Source organism: Molothrus aeneus, chromosome 22 (genome assembly GCF_037042795.1).
Source record: "Molothrus aeneus isolate 106 chromosome 22, BPBGC_Maene_1.0, whole genome shotgun sequence".
Lineage (NCBI taxonomy): Eukaryota > Metazoa > Chordata > Aves > Passeriformes > Icteridae > Molothrus > Molothrus aeneus.
Window position 1 is genome coordinate 7982343 of NC_089667.1, and position 16372 is coordinate 7998714.

Genomic DNA, 16372 nt, shown 5'->3' on the forward strand with positions numbered 1-16372 from the left:
TAAAAGCTTTTAGGGCTTTTTGAGGAGTATTGAGGGTATATGGAGGACTTTTTTTAGGACTAGGGTATTTCTAAGGTTTTTGGGGGAATTTTTTAGGGTTTTTTTTAGAGTCTTATCAGGGCATTTTAAAGATTTAAGGGGTATTCTTAGAGCTCTTTTAGGATTCTTTAAGGATTTTTTTAAAGGTTCTTTGGGGATTTTTAGAGGTGTTTTAGGGGCATTTTAAAAGTAGGGTATTTTTAGTGTATTCTGAGGCTATTTTTAGGTTTCTGTGGGGTGTTTAGGACACTTTGAAAACTAGGGCTTTTTTAGGGAATTGATAGGCTTTTTTTAGGGTCCTTTCAGGGCATGACAGAGGCTGAGGGGTACTGTGGGGGCTTGAGGGTGGCAGAGGCTGGGAGCTGAGGGAAGAGCAGGGAGAGGGCACAGTGGGTGGCAGGGGCAGCTGGAGGGTGACACTGAGAAGCTGGGGGCTGAGGAGCAAAGGAGAGGGATTAAGGGTGACACACAGGAGCTGAGGGGCAGCTGAGAGGGGCCTTGAGGGTGACAGACGGAGCCTGAGGGGCATAGGGGGGGCTTGAGGGTGACAGACAGAGCCTGAGGGCTGCTTGGCAAAAGGAAAAGGGTTGGTGTTCAGGGGCCTGTGGCCCAGAGTGGCCGGCTGGCTCCTGAAATTCCGCAATACGCAGGATGTTTCCCAGACCCAAGCTGGCACCAGTGGCAACTCGGGCTGGTTTGACAATGCCAAGTGGCTCCTGCAATCTGCCATCAGTAACCTGGTATGGTGAGTTTTGCTTGCCAGGGAAAAGGGCTGGTGTTTGTGCTCGCGGGCCTGTGGCCCGGAGTGGCCAGCTGCCTGCCGAAATTCCACTTTGTGAAATATGCCTCCCAGAGCCAAGCTGGCACCAGTGCCAACTCCAGGTACTTTGATAGTGCCAAGTGCCTCCTGCTGCTTTGTGGAGATAATCAAAACTCCACAACTTTTGTGAAAGTTGTAAAGCCAGTATATTTATTATTACAGCACCGGACGTGTGTGGGAATCGTTCCCCTAAAATGACATGCATACCTCTGGGAACTTCAGGTCCCTTTTTATCCCCCTCTCAAATACATGTGCATACAATTTCACAATAGGTTCATACATACTCATTTTTACGAATTTTGCGTGACATTTGCTGCTAGTTCTTTATCAGAAAGAATTCCTAGGTCAGGTTGACCTGCTCTCACAGCAGTCTCTCTGTTTCCCCCCCTTATCTCTGTCCTTCTTCACTGAAGCAGTTTCTCTGAGCCTAGGCTTTGCAGTCAGGCTAAATAGCTATGTTTTCTAACCACAGACTCAACTCAAAAATGTACATTTCACCTAAATCAAAATGGATTTGTACCCTGGAAAATTTCCACTCTGCCTCACTACAAACTGCCATCAGGAACCTGGGCTGGTGAGTTTTGTTTGCCAGGGAAAAGGGCCAGTGCTGGTGTTCAGGGGCCTGTGGCCCAGAGTGGCCGGCTGCATGCTGAAAATTGTGCATGGCGGAGGATGTCTCCCAGAGCCAAGGTGCCACCATCGCAAAGTCAGGCTGCCTTGTGAGTCTTAATTGCCTCCTGCAAACCTTCCCCAGCTGTCCCTCGTTGTCAAGGGTTTTGATTGAGGGAAAAATTTCTCTTTTTTCATTGCTGGAGGGATTTAAATTGAGGAGAACCCTTCTTTTAACAATATTTTTGGAGAATGGATTAAAGGGTAGAATTGGTTTATTTGCCATTTCATCAGTTTCACTGGAGCTAACTGCCCTGGTTTCTTATTTTTACAGGTTCACTTGAAGGAAGCTCTGTCTTTTTCAGCATTTTAAGGATTTAAATATTAATTTCTGGGCACTTCTTTCTGTGCCTTTGGAGCAGCTATCTCAGAGAAGGGTGAGCCTGGCATATATCTAACCCTTACTTTGCCCAGGAGGTTTTTTTCTACTTATTTTTGTTTATAATGTACCTAGTCCTAATTAGGAGTCTCAAGGAGACTTGGACTATATACATCATTAGTATTCTTCTCCACCCTACTTAGTCACACGTGATGTACTACTTAGTAATCAACAAGGAACATTTATGTAAGCTAACAGCAAATAACCCAATTTATCTTTGTATTTAGGTAGCTATGCTACCTAAATACAAAGTTTTATGTCTTAACAGTTTTCTGTTCTTCGACTCCAAGTAGCTGATGCAAAAAAGAAAGTGATGTTATTTTCCCAAAGAGTTTTCTTCTACAACAAACCCTTACTCACCTTGAATTTGAGTCAGAGGAGCCAAACAGTGGCAGCTGCTCTGAGGGCTTTTATACCTGGTGGGATGAGCCCCCTCCCTTTTCCCGGGCATCATGGGAACGAGAGGTGGGCACCATCAGGGGTATATTAACCCCAGCTTTTGCTGAGGGGGTTCATTCCTTCTCTGGGATATGTGGGGATCAGAGCTCTCCTCTCATTTCAGCGAAGAGGCTCTTTCCGCTTATCCCAGCTTGTTTTCAGCAGGTGTGTCTGGGCATCTAAAGCAACAGAGGCTTGGAAGATACTGTGAAGAAAACAGCATGGAATACAGGGAGTATTTAAGTTCATAATTTTGGGTTTTGTGTTTAGGGGTGGTGAAGTGCATTTGCAATTTCAGGTTTTGTTCTTATTTTGTTTTGTATTTTCTTTTAGGAGGAGTGCAGCTTCCAGAAATTCCAGGTTGTGTCAAGTACAACACTTTTTTTCAGCAGATTTATCATGTCACAGGAGGTGTCTGCCCAGTGTTAAAGATGATGTTTGAGAGATTGAGGCTTCAGGTGAGTTAAGGATTGTGATTAGGAAAGGGAGGGTGAGCAGGTATCTGGTTAGGAGTTATTGGGGGGGGGGGGGGGGGGGTGTTGAAGGCAGCAGGGTGAGAAAGGGTGTTTATTTGAGGCCCCCCCCAAGGCTTTTCAGAAGCCGAGCAGAGGCATTCAAACGTCTTACAGCACACAAGGTCGTCCACTGCACTCACAGGAATGCCATTTACCTTTGCCTTTCTCTAACCCCGGTGCCACTCGTAATAATGGCCGCAGCCTTGGAATCAGGATGAAGCTGGAGCCTGAAGCACCCAGGCACACTCAGGAGAGGGCAAGTAGCTGACTTCAGTTTTGGTTTTCTTTATTGTAGCTGACCGAGAGGCTGACGGGCGATCACGGGGCCCTCTGAGGCAGACTCATTTCAGGTGCAACGTGGATCCTCGTCACCGATCATCCAAAAGATAAGTCGGGGGCCACGGCCTGGAGACGGGACAATGGAAGAGTAGCGGGTTGGGAGTTCCTGGGACAGATTTAAAAATTAGCAGAGGGAAAGGCAATCTTCTCTAAGGGGCCTCTTAGGACAGCTAAAGGGAGAGGTTCTACTTTTGATGGCAGCTTTCAGGCGGGCAGCGCAGAACAGTTCCGGTCCATGTCGTGTTGTCCGGTGTACCATGTTACCTAGTGTGTCTTTGGGGTCCCTTTTGCCTTTTCCCCTCGAGACCCTCACCACAAGCATAATGTGTTGTGTTTGTCGTCCCCCTGTTTGTCACGTTCCGTGTCACGGGTGTCTGCACATGTTTGTGCCGGAGCTGCTCTGCCCTGCCGCATAGCCTGCTGCAATAGGACAAGTCCCAGGGACTTGCAGTTTGTGGGGTGTTGCCAGACTCTAGATGATATTCCTAGATAGACACAAGATGTTTGGAGCTGTGAAGTTATCCGGCAGCCCTTTGACTTTTGTCCTCACTTTCTTTCAGATGCAGAAGGATAAAATCCAGGGCAAAATCCATCCACCCATCCCGGGTGAGGAGGTTCCCCTGAGCAGGTCAGTCACCGTTTGTCTCTGCAGGGGGAGTGTAAAGTGTGACTCTGTTACAGCACTGCTCTTTTTCTTTTCCGGAGGTAAAGCTGGATATCAGCAGTCAAGGTGAGGTGGGCAAGGTGAGCATTGAGTAGCGTCCAGAAGCAGTTGTTATTGCTCAAGTCTCGCTTTCCGGTGCAACGCTAAGCATCCGTTCCTGTTTCTGCGCTTTAGGCAATCCACTCGGAGTACGCCGAGCCCCAGTCACCGACCGGCCGACGCATCGGGTGCGCCACTCTCCCGAGCCCTGCGGAAGAATCACGGGCCTCGTTGATGAAGCCTCTGCCTTTTCTGTTTAAAGGTATCACCAGGGTAGGCTTCAGCAATGGCCGAGGAGTTGTGGTGAGTCGGGGAAGTAGGAAGGCGGAGCTCGGGTCCGCTGAGGTTTCAGCAATGCCACATGACCTCGTCTCCTCTTACCCCAGGCTTACCCCGTGACAATGGCATCAGCCTCGGAGGGCGGCCGAAGCGTGCGTACTTTTTAGGAAGTAAATCTGGATACCAGCAGTCAAGGTGAGCAGTGGAGAGAAGTAGTTGTTATTGCTCCAGTCTCAGTTTCCGGTGCTGCTCTAAGCTTCCATTCTCTTTTTTGTGCTTTAGGCAATCCACTCGGAGCCTGCCAAGCCCCCGTCACCAGCCGGCCGATGCACTGGGTTCCCTGCGCGTGTGAGCCCTGTGGAGGCATTACAGGACCTGGTGATGAAGCCCTGAACTCTTCCATTTAAAGGTGCCATCTGGGTGGCCTTCAGCAGCTGCCAAGGAGTTGCGGTGAGTCAGGGAAGTAGGGGGGAGGAGCGAGGGTCCCCTCAGGTTTCAGCCATGCCAAATCACCTCATCTCCTCTTAACCCAGGCGTCCCCTGTGACGACGGCCTCGGTCTCCGAGCGTGCCCGAAGCGTGCGGCCCGAGCAGGTGAGCATTCTTAGGAGCGAGGTGAGTAGCAGACTTGTGGGGTTTTAGGCAGTGTGCTGCAGAGATCGTGCATTGATATTTGGATTTCTTTCATGTAGCTGACTAAGAAACAACAGGAAGTTGTTGAACAACAGTGCCAGAAGGAATTTCCCAGACGTCGAGGCCGCCTTCTTTTGTATCCCTAGATGCCTGAGAGATAAGTAGAGGGCTACGACCCACAGAGGGGATGAAAGCGGGACGCAGGGTAGGGACCCACTGGGAGGGGTGTTTGATTCCCTGTTAGAGATGGGGGTGTCCATGAAGTGGCCCCTTAGGCCCCATAAAAGCAAAGTCTCACTTTTGAGGACAGAACTGAGGTGTGCAGGGCAGAGCAGTCCCGGTGTGTATCGTGTCCCTTGTCTATTTTCTATTGTGTGTTGTTTGGGTATCTCATGTCTTTTACGTGAGCCCTATGAGGGGCCTGTCAGAAACCCTGGCATCATTGTTAGCATCTGTGATCTCTGCGTTCCTTGGCCTGGCAGCCAGGCCATAGAACTTTTGCCTCAGGAGCTCAGACAGGCATCAGACTCTCTTGTCTCTTTAGAAGCATCCGGTCAGATGTCTTTTCAGGCCTTGTTCTGAGCTGTATGGACAGCTGTGCCCCGCCAGGATCCATTATGGCGGACTAGGACTCGAAAGAATGTGAGGGCAGGTAGAGGCTTCTGGCCATAGGATTCTCAGGCATCCATCTTTGCAGTTCTTGGAATAAATCATTCGGTTAGCATCTTCTTCCTCCAGGTTTCTCTGAGCCTCATCAGCTCACCACCGGTCTCACCTCAGTCACCTCCTTTTGCATTCTCTCAGTCCTTGCAGCCATTTTCCTTGCCAAGAGATTTCTGTCTGTGTTGTGTCCCCGTTGTCTGTCACGTCCTGTCCTATGTCACGGGTGTCAGCACACACATTTGTGCCGGAGCTGCTCTGCCCTGCCGCATAGGCTGGTGCAATAGGAGAAGTCCCGGGGACTTGAAGTTTATAATGTGGGGTGTAGTTGGACTCTAGATGGGATTTGTAGATGGACACAAGATATCTGGAGCTCTTAAGAGCCAAACTGTTGCAGGATAACTTGTCCTAACTTTTTTTTCACATTCAGATGGATTAAATCTGTGCCAGAGGACCACATCCCGGGTAAGGGGATTCCCCTGAGCAGGTGAGGCACCATTTGTCTTTGCAGCAGAAGTGTAAATGGTGACTCTTTTACAGTACTGTTCTTTGTCTTTTTTTTTTTTTTTTAGGAAGTAAGTTTGGACACCAGCAGTCAAGGTGAGCAGTGGAGACAAGTAGTAATTATTGCTCAGGTCTCAATTTCTGGTGTAGCTCTAAGCTTCCGTTCTCGTTCATGCACTTTAGGCAATCCACTCGGAGTATGCCGAGCCTGTCACCAACCGGCCGATGCACCGGGTTCCCTGCACGTGTGAGCCCTGTGGATGCATTACAGGACCTGGTGATGAAGCCCTGACCTCTTCTATTTAAAGGTGCCATCCAGGTGGCCTTGGGCACCTGCCAAGGAGTTGCAGTGAGTCGGGGAAGTAGGGAGGAGGAGCGAGGGTCCACTCAGGTTTCAGCCATGAGAAATCACCCCGTCTCCTCTTAACCCAGGTGTGCCCTGTGACGACGGCCTCGGTCTCCGAGCGTGCCCGAAGCGTGCGGCCCGAGCAGCTGAGCGTTCTTAGGACCACGGTGAGTAGCAGACTTGTGGGGTTTTGGCCGAGGGGCTGCCGAGATCAGGCACTGATGTTTGGTTTTCTTTAATACAGCTGTCTGAGAGACACCAGCCTGGTGCCAGCAGGACCTTCCCAGCTGACAAGGTGACCTTTTTTTGCACCTGAGACCGGCATCCCCAGCTGTGCGCGAGATAAGTAGAGGGCTATGACCCACAGAGGGGATGAAAGCAGGGTGCTGGTTTGGGAATTACTGGGAGGGGTTTTTCAGTCTGCTTTGGAGGTGGGGGGGTCTCCATGAAGTGGCCCCATAAAAGCAAAGCCTGACTTTGCATCACAGTGCTGAGGTGTGCAGGGCAGAGCAGTCCCGGTCTGTATCGTGTCCCTTGTCTATTGTGTGTTGTTTGGGTATCTCATGTCTTTTACCTTAGCCCTATGCGGGGCCTGTCAGAAACCCTGGCATCGTTGTTAGCATCTGCGATCTCTGCATTCCTTGGCCTGGCACCCAGGCCATAGATCTTTCCACTTGGGAGCTCAGACAGGCATCAGACTCTCTTGTCTCTTTAGAAGCATCCGGTCAGATGTCTTTTCAGGCCTTGTTCTGAGCTGTATGGACAGCTGTGCCCCGCCAGGATCCATTATGGCGGACTAGGACTTGAACGAATGTGAGGGCAGGTAGAGGCTTCTGGCCGTAGGATTCTCAGGCATCCATCTTTGCAGTTCTTGGAATAAATCATTTGGTTAGCATCTTCTTCCTCCAGGTTTCTCTGAGCCTCATCAGCTCACCATCGGTCTCCCCTCGGTCATCTCCTTTTGCATTCTCTCAGTCTTCGCAGCCATTTTCCTTGCCAGGAGCTTTCTGTCCGTGTTGTGTCCCCGTTGTCTGTCACGTCCTGTCTGTCCTATGTCACGGGTGTCAGCACACACATTTGTGCCGGAGCTGCTCTGCCCTGCCGCATAGGCTGGTGCAATAGGAGAAGTCCCGGGGACTTGAAGTTTGTAATGTGGGGTGTAGTTGGACTCTAGGTGGGATTTGTAGATGGACACAAGATATCTGGAGCTCTTAAGTTATCCTGCAACAGCTTGACTCTTGTCCTAACTTTTTTTCAGGTTCTGATGGACTAAATCTGTGCCAGAGGGCCCTATCCCGGGTGAGTGGTTTCCCCCGAGCAGGTGAGGCACCATTTGTCTCTGCAGCAGAAGTGTAAATGATGACTGAGTTACAGCTCTGTTCTTTGTCTTTCTTTTTAGGAAGTAAATCTGGACACCAGCAGTCAAAGTGTGCAGTGGAGAGAAGTAGTTATTATTGCTCCGGTCTCAGTTTCTGGTGCTGCTCTAAGCTTCCATTCTCTTTTTTGTGCTTTAGGCAATCCACTCGGAGCCTGCCAAGCCCCCTGTCACCAGCCGGCCGATGCACTGGGTTCCCTGCACGTGTGAGCCCTGTGGATGTGTTACAGGACCTGGTGATGAAGCCCTGAACTCTTCTATTTCAAGGTGCCATCCAGGTGGCCTTCAGCAGCTGCCAAGGAGTTGCGGTGAGTCGGGGAAGTAGGGGGGAGGAGCGAGGGTCCCCTCAGGTTTCAGCCATGCCAAATCACCTCATCTCCTCTTAACCCAGGCGTCCCCTGTGACGACAGCCTTGGTCTCCGAGCGTGCCCGAAGCGTGCGGCCCGAGCAGCTGAGTGTTCTTAGGACCACGGTGAGTAGCAGACTTGTGGGGTTTTGGCCAATGGGCTGCTGAGATCAGGCACTGATGTCTGGTTTTCTTTAATACAGCTGTCCGAGAGACACCAGCCCGGTGCCACCAGGACCTTCCCAGCTGATGAGGTGGCCTTTGTTTGCACCTGAGACGGGCATCCCCAGCTGTGCGAGAGATAAGTAGAGGGCCACGAGCCACAGAGGGGATGAAAGCAGGGTGCTGGTTTGGGAATTACTGGGAGGGGTTTTTTAGTCCGCTTTGGAGGTGGGGGGCTGTCCATGGAGCGGCCCCTTAGGCCCCATAAAAGCAAAGCCTGACTTTGGATCACAGTGCTGAGGTGCACAGGGCAGAGCAGTCCCGGTGTGTATCGTGTCACTTGTCTTTTGTGTATTATGTGTTGTTTGGATATGTCATGTCTTTTACGTGAGCCCTATGAGGGGCCTGTCAGAAACCCTGGCATCATTGTTAGCATCTGTGATCTCTGCATTCCTTGGCCTGGCACCGAGGCCATAGAACTTTGGACTCAGGAGCTCAGACAGGCATCAGACTCTCTTGTCTCTTTAGAAGCATCCGGTCAGATGTCTTTTCAGGCCTTGTTCTGAGCTGTATGGATAGCTGTGCCCCGCCAGGATCCATTATGGCGGATTAGGACTTGAACGAATGTGAGGGCAGGTAGAGGCTTCTGGCCGTAGGATTCTCGGGCATCCATCTTTGCAGTTCTTGGAATGAATCATTCGGTTAGCATCTTCTTCCTCCAGGTTTCTCTGAGCCTCATCAGCTCACCACTGGTCTCACCTCAGTCACCTCCTTTTGCATTCTCTCAGTCTTCGCAGCCATTTTCCTTGCCAGGAGATTTCTGTCCGTGTTGTGTCCCCGTTGTCTGTCACGTCCTGTCTGTCCTATGTCACTGGTGTCAGCACACACATTTGTGCCGGAGCTGCTCTGCCCTGCCGCATAGGCTGGTGCAATAGGAGAAGTCCCGGGGACTTGAAGTTTGTAATGTGGGGTGTAGTTGGACTCTAGGTGGGATTTGTCGATGCAGCCAAGATATCTGGAGCTCTTAAGTTATCCTGCAACAGCTTGACTCTTGTCCTAACTTTTTTTTTCAGGTTCTGATGGACTAAATCTGTGCCAGAGGGCCCTATCCCGGGTGAGTGGTTTCCCCCGAGCAGGTGAGGCACCATTTGTCTCTGCAGCGGAAGTGTAAATGATGACTGAGTTACAGCTCTGTTCTTTGTCTTTCTTTTTAGGAAGTAAATCTGGACACCAGCAGTCAAAGTGTGCAGTGGAGAGAAGTAGTTATTATTGCTCCGGTCTCAGTTTCTGGTGCTGCTCTAAGCTTCCATTCTCTTTTTTGTGCTTTAGGCAATCCACTCGGAGCCTGCCAAGCCCCCTGTCACCAGCCGGCCGATGCACTGGGTTCCCTGCACGTGTGAGCCCTGTGGGTGTGTTACAGGACCTGGTGATGAAGCCCTGAACTCTTCTATTTCAAGGTGCCATCCAGGTGGCCTTCAGCAGCTGCCAAGGAGTTGCGGTGAGTCAGGGAAGTAGGGGGGAGGAGCGAGGGTCCCCTCAGGTTTCAGCCATGCCAAATCACCTCATCTCCTCTTAACCCAGGCGTCCCCTGTGACGACAGCCTCGGTCTCCGAGCGTGCCCGAAGCGTGCGGCCTGAGCAGCTGAGCGTTCTTAGGACCATGGTGAGTAGCAGACTTGTGGGGTTTTGGCCAATGGGCTGCTGAGATCAGGCACTGATGTCTGGTTTTCTTTAATACAGCTGTCTGAGAGACACCAGCCCGGTGCCACCAGGACCTTCCCAGCTGATGAGGTGGCCTTTGTTTGCACCTGAGACGGGCATCCCCAGCTGTGCGAGAGATAAGTAGAGGGCCACGAGCCACAGAGGGGATGAAAGCAGGGTGCTGGTTTGGGAATTACTGGGAGGGGTTTTTTAGTCCGCTTTGGAGGTGGGGGGCTGTCCATGGAGCGGCCCCTTAGGCCCCATAAAAGCAAAGCCTGACTTTGGATCACAGTGCTGAGGTGCACAGGGCAGAGCAGTCCCGGTGTGTATCGTGTCACTTGTCTTTTGTGTATTATGTGTTGTTTGGATATGTCATGTCTTTTACGTGAGCCCTATGAGGGGCCTGTCAGAAACCCTGGCATCATTGTTAGCATCTGTGATCTCTGCATTCCTTGGCCTGGCACCGAGGCCATAGAACTTTGGACTCAGGAGCTCAGACAGGCATCAGACTCTCTTGTCTCTTTAGAAGCATCCGGTCAGATGTCTTTTCAGGCCTTGTTCTGAGCTGTATGGATAGCTGTGCCCCGCCAGGATCCATTATGGCGGATTAGGACTTGAACGAATGTGAGGGCAGGTAGAGGCTTCTGGCTGTAGGATTCTCGGGCATCCATCTTTGCAGTTCTTGGAATAAATCATTCGGTTAGCGTCTTCTTCCTCCAGGTTTCTCTGAGCCTCATCAGCTCACCATCGGTCTCACCTCAGTCACCTCCTTTTGCATTCTCTCAGTCTTCGCAGCCATTTTCCTTGCCAGGAGATTTCTGTCCGTGTTGTGTCCCCGTTGTCTGTCACGTCCTGTCTGTCCTGTGTCACGGGTGTGTGCACACATATTTGTGCCGGAGCTGCTCTGCCCTGCCGCATAGGCTGGTGCAATAGGAGAAGTCCCAGGGACTTGAAGTTTGTAATGTGGGGTGTAGTTAGACTCTAGGTGGGATTTGTAGATGGACACAAGATATCTGGAGCTCTTAAGTTATCCTGCACCCCTTTGACTTTTGTCCTAACTTTCTTTCAGATGCAGAAGGATAAAATCCAGGGCAGAGCCCCCCATCCCGGGTGAGGGGATTCCCCCCAGCAGGTCAGTCACCATTTGTCTCTGCAGAGGAAGCATAAATGGTGGCTGTTATAGCTCTGTTCTTTGTCTTTCTTTTTAGGAGGTCAAGGCCGAGAGCAGCAGTCAAGGCCGAGTGGGCGAGGTGAGCATTGAGTAGCGCACAGAAGCAGTTGTTTTTGCTGATGTCTCAGTTTCTGGTGCAGCTCTAAGCATCTCTTGTTTTTTTTATTTTAGGTGGTCCACTTGCTATCTATCCTGGCTGAGCACACCCATGCCAGGTTTGTGCAGGCTTAAGCTATCAGTGTGGCATCCTTGTCAGATTTGGGAGGTTGCGTTTTCACAGTATCTCAGCATGCTTTTCTGCTTTGTTTCTTTGCAGGTGCTGTCAATGCCCTAGGCATGCCAAGGAACAGAGGAGGGCAGGTGAGTCGGAGTTTAGGCAGGCTGACCCATAGGTGAGCGTTACACAGCAGCATGCTAAGCGTGTACCTTTTCTTTTTGCAGGTATCTTCTGGGCACCCTCCGGAGTCAAATCAAGATTTGAGGTGAGCCGGGGCTGGTTTTCAGGGCAATAGTCAGGTTTTCTGTTTTGCCTTAGGTGCCCTGCGGAGGCTCGTAGCCAAAGCTTGGAAAGGGCAGCACTGAGGCAAACACGGAGAGCATCTCAACGTCCACGTCCGACCGAGGATGGATTTTGTCCGCTCCTCTTCCAAAAGCTAAGTGTCGGGGCCAGTGGCTGGGAGAAGGGGAATAGCCTTTACTTCTCACAGGAGGCAATTTGATGTCCGCTTAGCGGAGAGGTCTGTAGCGGGGTGGGCTCTCTGGAAGTAAAGGGAGAGGGTTTCTCCTCAGCCTCGCCAGAGCCTTTGCCGGGCAGGGCAGTTCCGACCCATCTCCCCATTTTTGTGTACTTTGCGTCGTCCGCCTTCCTCGACTCGACGTCGTCACAGATTTCCCCCGAGGAGCTTGCCTTCAGGTCTGGAGCTACGGCCATGGTCACCCGGCAGTCAGCTTCCTTCTCTAGGCTCACCGACCCTCTCGAGCATCCTCTTAACTGCTTCGGCACTAACTTCTTTTAGCAAGTTCCGTTTCATCATCGCGTGCTCTCGTCATAGGGCTTCCTTTCCTTTGGCATCATCAGCCTCTGGCTCATCTTACGCTAGGAATCTCGGGTCCCTTAGGGGACAGTGCCAGGCAGTTGCCACTCGTCTCTGTGTTATGTCATCTGTGTCTATGTTATGTCGTCCGTGTCTGTGTTATGTAGTCTGTGTCCATTGTCTTACGTGTCACAGGCCTTTGTCACGTCTCGATGCTTTATCGGCACTATTCCGTGCCACATTGCCCGCGTTCTACTCACGTTCCTTTCCGGATATCCCTTATTCCGGCATCTTTACATTTCTACTCTTTGAGACAGGAATGTCTCAAAGGGACAAGATGTTCTCATCCGTCTTCCTTCTCACGACCGGCTTTGGTAGTGCCTTTTTTTCCACGCCTTTCTCTTGGACTTCCTGAGGGAGCCTCTTACACCCTCCTCATGTGACTGCAGTAGTTCTATAGGTTCCATCTTCTCAAAGGGTATAGGACTCAAGAATTAATCTTCCAGAGAGCTATCTCAAGTCCTGGCTTACATTGCATGTACCTACATTGGCTTATACTGTATGTACTTACACTGCGTGTACCTATGCTGGCTTATACCGTATGTACTTACACTCCATGTACACTTGCACTGTATGCGTCGGCTTATATCGTGTGTACTTATGTTGTACCACTTATGGTCGGAGCTCCCCTGCCCTGGCACGTAGTCAGAGTTAGGTAGAAGAGTTATAAAAACTTTACTGTTCATCTGTCTTTAATGGGGTTTTGGGTAGAAAATTTATTGGTCCAGAGCGGGGACAAGTCCTAGCTGTCAGCCACTCGACCGCTTCCTGTCGTCTCACAGGTCCCCGAGGCTACCGATTTCCCCAGATTCTACCAATTGGCGTCGCGGAGCGGCAGCCAGAAGAAGCATGGAAGCGTGTTCTTCAGCGTCTCGAGTAAGGGCCACACCAAGCACGTAAGCAGGAAGAGTGTGAGTGACAGCATGTGTCTGTCTGCGTCCGCTCGTCCCTGCGTGTGTGAGTGCGTGCTGACTGGATTTAACCTTGTGTGTGTGACTTTTGCTTTTCAGGTTTTTCAACTCATTTGTAAATATAGAATAAAAAATCCCCAGCTGGGATAACACAGGTAAAGGGAGGGGGGGTACAGTTTGGGATAAACCATTTGGGAAAAATATGGGGATACAAAACAAAATTACTTCAAAGTATTACAAAGTATAAAAATGCACTACAGCAGGTTTGGGCAGCACCAAATAGAATAATGTAAAATGCTTTAAAAATAGAAAAATTAAAAATAAAAATAAATAAAATTAAAATAACAAAATTAATTAAAATAAATAAAAAAAAAAATAAAAACTGTAAAGTGCTGTAAAAGTTCCATAAAAGGTAGTGCCATAGTGCAAGACCCTCAAACACCACCCCAATCACCAGCTTAAATTGGTCTGGGCAGCACCAAAATAAAATAAAAAGCTTTAAAAATAGAAAAATTAAAAATAAAAATCAAATAAAGAACAAAGTTAAAAAATAAAATATATGCTTTAAAAATAGAAAAGGTAAAAACAAACATTAAAAAAAAATGCTTTAAAAATAGAAAAATTAAAAATGAAAATAAAAAATATAATAAATGCTTAAAAAATAGAAAAAATAAAAATAACAATTAAATAAAAAATAAAATTAAAAAATAAAATAAAAAGCTTTAAAAATAGAATAATTAAAAATAAAAATTAAATAAAAAAAATTGAAAAAATAAAAGAAATGCTTTAGAAATAGAAACGTTAAAAACATAAATTAAAAAATAAAATAAAATAAATGCTTTAAAAATAGAAAAAGTAAAAATAAAAATTAAAAAAATAATAAGCTTTAAAAATAAAAAAATTAAAAATAAAAAATAAAATCAAAATAGAAAAATTAAAAAGTAAAATTAAATAATGATACAATTAATAAAATAAAGCATCTTTTTTATTTTTTATTTTTAAAATAAAAAACTTTGAAAAGAGAGAAATTAGAAATAAAAATAAAAAACAAAATTAAAAAATAAATGCTTTAAAAATAGAAAAATTAAAAGTAAAAATAAATAAAAAACAAAATTAAAAAAATAAATGCTTTAAAAATAGTAAAAAAAACCCCCAAAATTAAAAAATAAATGCTTTAAAAATAGAAAAATTAAAAGTAAAAATTAAATAAAAAACAAAATTTAAAAAATAAAATTAATTAAAAATACATGAAAAAAAAAAACCACCCATAAAGTGCTGTAAAGTACCGTAAAAGTTGCATAAAATGTAGTGCCGTAAAGCGAGACTGTCGTAAAACTGTCGCAAAACTGCCGTAAAGCGCGACTGTCGTAAAACTGTCGCAAAGGTGCCGTAAAGCGCGACTGTCGTAAAACTGTCGTAAAAGGTACCGTAAAGCGCGACTGTCGTAAAAGGCGCCGTAAAGCGCGACTGTCGTAAAACTGTCGTAAAAGGTGCCGTAAAGCGCGACTGTCGTAAAAGGTGCCGTAAAGCGCGACTGTCGTAAAACTGTCGTAAAAGGTGCCGTAAAGCGCGACTGTCGTAAAAGGTGCCGTAAAGCGTGACTGTCGTAAAACTGTCGTAAGGGTGCCGTAAAGCGCGACTGTCGTAAAAGGTGCCGTAAAGCGCGACTGTCGTAAAACTGCCGTAAAGCGCGACTGTCGTAAAAGGTGCCGTAAAGCGCGACCGTCGTAAAACTGTCGTAAAAGGTGCCGTAAAGCGCGACTGTCGTAAAAGGTGCCGTAAAGCGCGACTGTCGTAAAAGGTGTCGCAAAGCGCGACTGTCGTAAAACTGTCGTAAAAGGTGCCGTAAAGCGCGACTGTCGTAAAAGGTGCCGTAAAGCGCGGCTGTCGTAAAAGGTGCCGCAAAGCGCGACTGTCGTAAAACTGTCGTAAAATGTGCCGTAAAGCGCGACTGTCGTAAAAGGTGCCGTAAAGCGCGACTGTCGTAAAACTGTCGTAAAAGGTGCCGTAAAGCGCGACTGTCGTAAAAGGTGTCGTAAAGCGCGACTGTCGTAAGAGGTGCCGTAAAGCGCGACTGTCGTAAAACTGTCGTAAAAGGTGCCGTAAAGCGCGACTGTCGTAAAAGTGTCGTAAAAGGTGCCGTAAAGCGCGACTGTCGTAAAAGTGTCGTAAAGCGCGACTGTCGTAAAAGGTGCCGTAAAGTGCGACGGTCGTAAAAGGTGCGTTTTTTCGACAGTCGCGCTTTACGACACTACCTTTTATGGAACTTTTATGGTACTTTACAGCACTTTACGGATTTTATTTTGTTTTTTAATTATTTTTAATTAATTTTTTTTTTAATTTAATTTTTATTTAATTTTTTAAAATTTTCCTATTTTTAAAGCTTTTTTTATCTTTTTTTTAGTTTTAATTTTTCTATTTTAAAGCATTTATTTTATTTTTTAATTTTCCTTTTAATTTAATTTTTAGTTTAAATTTTTATATTTTTAAAGCATTTTAAAATTATTTTTATTTTTATTTTTTTCTTAAGTTTTAGTTTTGAGGTTTTTATTTTTAAAGCTTTTTTCCTTATTATTTTTGATTTAATTTTTATTTTTGATTTATCTATTTTTAAAGCTTTTTATTTTATTTTTAAATTTTTTTATGTAATTTTTGTTTTATTTTTTTTAAGCATTTATTTTTTTTAATTTTTTTTTTATTTTTTAGTTTTCATTTTTTATTTATAAATTATTTATTTTATTTTTTTAATTTTATTTTTTATTTCATATTTATTTTTGCTTTATCTATTTTTAAAGCATTTAGTTTTTTTTAGTTTTTATTTATTTTTAGATTTGATTTTTTTATTTTTAAAGCATTTATATTATTTTTTTATTTTTTATTTAATTTTTATTTTTGATCTTTCTATTTTTAAAGCTTTTTATTTTATCTTTTAATTTTATTTTTTATTTAATTTTTTGTTTTAATTTTTTTATTTTTAAAGCATTTATTTTTTTAATTTTATTTTTTATTTCATTTTTATTTTTTGCTTTTTTATTTTTAAAGCTTTTTTTTTTTAATTTTATTATTTATTTAATTTTTAGTTTTGATTTTTTATTTTTAAAGCTTTTTTAATTTTTTAGTTTATTTTTATTTTTGATCTTTCTATTTTTAAAGCTTTTTAAATTTTTTTTATTTAATTTTTTATTCTATTTTTATTTTTAATTTTTTATTTTTAAACTATTTATTTTATTTTTTTAATTTTATATTTTCTTTCATTTTTATGTTTTGCTTTTTCTATTTTTAAAGCATTT